Raw genomic sequence first — 3,206 nt, 5'->3', positions numbered from 1 at the left:
ATGGAAAACAGAATAGAGTTAGATTTCTCAGAGTTGGGAAAGAAAAGAAGAGAAAAGTTAGAGCTTATACATACATATGTATGGGGTCCTGCTGATGTATCATCTCTTGGTGGTTCTCACTAATATGTTACTTTTATTGATGATGCAACTAGAAAAACTTGGGTTTATTGCATTCAAAGAAAATATGATGTCTTTGAAACTTTTAAGAAATGAAAAGCTTTGGATGAGAATGAGGTAGGAAAGAAGTTGAAGAATCTCAGATTTGATAATGGAGGTGAATACTGCAACAAAGAGTTAGATAGTTAGTGTTCAAACAATGGAATTTGTAGAGAGAAGAAAACTCCAAGAACACCACAAGAAAGTCTAGTGTCAGAGAGGATGAACATAACAATCATGAAGCATGCAAGGAGCATGAGCCTACATGTAGGGTTACCCTTACAACTTTGGGTTGAAGCAGTGAACACAATTGTTTACTTGTTGATAAATAGATTGCCTTCAAAAGTTCCTTAGATGGTGGCATTACAGAAGAGGCATGGACATGTAAAAAAGTTAACTATTCTTTCTAAAGGTTTTTCATTGTGAAGCATTTGTCCATGTTGATAACGAATTGAGAACAAAGCTTGAGGCAAAATCTAAGAAGTGCATCTTTATTGGATATGGAGGTAGCGAGTTTTATTATCGTCTATGGGATTATGAAAGTAACAAAATTATTAGGATCAGAGATGTTGTATTCAATGACAATGTTATAAATAAACATTACTTGCAAAATAGGAAGAAAGAAAACGTAGACACATAATACACAACTCTTGATGAAATCACAGGAGATGAAATTCCAAAGGTTGTAGAAAATGAGAATGAGCAACAGCATTAAGAAGTTGAAATTCCTCCAGGTGCACTTAGAAGCTCCACAAGGGTAAGTAGACCACCTTACCTATTTTCTCCTTATTTCAATTATGTTTAATTGACTATTATGGGGTGAACCAGAAACATATGAAGGAGCAATGCAGGTAGAATCCAAAAAGAGTGGGAGAAAGGCATGGAAGAGGAAATGGACTCTTTGCTACAAAACCAGACTTGGGATTTGGTTTGCTTGACTATGAGAAAAACCAACATTGCGGAATAAATGGGTTTACAGGATGAAGGAAGAAGATGGAGGAAAAAGGAGGTACAAGGCAAGGCTTGTTGTAAAGGGGTTTGCACAAAAGAATGGTATAGACTTTGATGAAATATTATCTCTTGTTGTTAAAATAACTTCAATCAGAACTATTCTGAGTCTTGTGGCTATAGAAGACTTACATTTTGAACAATTATCTGTGAAAACTTTTCTTCATGAGGATCTAGAGGAGGAGATTTATATGCAGTTGCCACAAGGATTTGGGGTCAAAGGAAAGGAGGAATTGGTATGTAGGTTGAAGAAAAGTCTTTATGGTCTAAAGCAAGCTCCAAGATAGTGGTTTTTAAAGTTTGACAGGTTTATGGTAGAACAATGCTTTAGTAGATGTCATTCAGACCACTGTGTTTATTCTCATAGATTGACTATATGTCAAGGGTTCCATATGCATTAGCAAGTGGTAGCTTGATGCATGCAATGGTATGCACAAGGCCATATATTGTAAGGCCAAATATTGCACATGTAGTGGGAGTTGTGAGTAGATTTATAGGTAAAGAACACTAGATGGCTATAAAGTGGATTATCAAATATTTGAGAGGTACGATTGCTCATGCATTATGTTTTAAAGGTTCAAAAAGGATATATTGTTTCAGACATGACAGGTGATAAAGGTGAAAGAAAGAGCACCACCGGGTATGTTCTCACTATAGGTGGAACATCAATAAGTTGGGTTTCAAAGTTGCAAAAGGTTGTTGCACTTTCTACAACAAAAGCTGAACATGTTGCAATTACAGAGGCTAGTAAAGACATGATTTGGTTGTAGAGGTTTATGGAGGAATCTAGGAAGAAGCAAGAAATTTGCAACTTGAACAGTGATTGCCAAAGTGTTATTCACCTTGCAAAGAATTCAACCTTTCATTCCAGAACCAAACATATATAGCTTAGATATCATTTCATTTGACCTGTTTTGGAGGATGGACAGTTGAAGCTGGAAAAGATATACACTAGCTAGAATCCTGTGGACATGTGTTAACATCCATAGAGTACAGCCGCCGCCAAATGTAGGGTAATCAATGAGTAAAGGTGACCAAGCTGAATGATCTACTTCAACAGGACAAGCTAAAGGGAGTTTGATCCCCAAATACCCAAAGTCTGCTCCAAAGTCCAAGGATCCTAGGCACAGGCTGTATTTTCCAGCTACCACTGCCTGAAACAAGGAGATGCACACTTTTGGGCCATGAGGAGTGCATGCACCTTGCACTTTTCAGCTCCACATCTACAAGAAATAGCGACACCAACGAAAATAGCCATGAAAGGAGTATGGCTCAAACTCAGGGAGTTTGTTCCCCAAATATCATCCTGAGACAGGATTACCATTGAGTGTCTCGTGGAAGTTGAGCCTCATCACTCCAGGTTTTGAGCCTAGTCTACGGGGCTCAAACCCCAAATAGGTGAAGGTGTGAGGGCGCTCAGGGAGTTTGAGCCCCAAATCACCTAAGCCTAGGAGTGGCGAGGCTAACACAAGCGCTATTTGGGAACGGTTAGGACCACCTCCTAATACTAGGTTTGTCCCAAGTGCTTTAATATGGTTAACACAAACGCTATTTTCGCTAGTATAGGGAGAGTTGGTACGAATAGCAATATGCCTTGGCACCCTATGGGACCAAGAGCCCATGGTTGTAAGTGACGGAGAGTGCTAAAAAGGAAAAGGGTTGGCCCTCTCTTCAAAAGGTGACATGCATAAAAGACCAAATGGTTGACTTTGGTCTTCATTGTTGTTTGCACCAAGTTGAATACAAGCTCCCTCTTCTCTTCCAAGAGAGTGTTTTGGGTGTTCTCTTGTTTCCTCATAGTGCCTTTGTGGTTGTCACTCTCTCCCACTTCACTCCCTTCTCCCTCTTCCCTTCCTCCTCCTTCCTTCTCCCCTCCTTCTCCCTCTCCCCTCCCCCTCTTCCCCTTCCCTCTTCCTCGCATGAAACCACATTACAACAATCCGGAGGTCGCTTGAGTGACACTTGTGGATGGCTCGTGCTATGCATTGCTCCCACAAGGAGTAGCCGGGAGTGGAAACTCCATCGGCATATCTTCAACTACC

This window comes from Dipteris shenzhenensis, chromosome 18, assembly GCF_047967505.1.
Source record: "Dipteris shenzhenensis isolate YYH24624 ecotype China chromosome 18, Dip_SZ_1.0, whole genome shotgun sequence".
In the NCBI taxonomy this organism is placed as follows: Eukaryota; Viridiplantae; Streptophyta; class Polypodiopsida; order Gleicheniales; family Dipteridaceae; genus Dipteris; species Dipteris shenzhenensis.
This window is presented reverse-complemented; position numbering follows the sequence as displayed.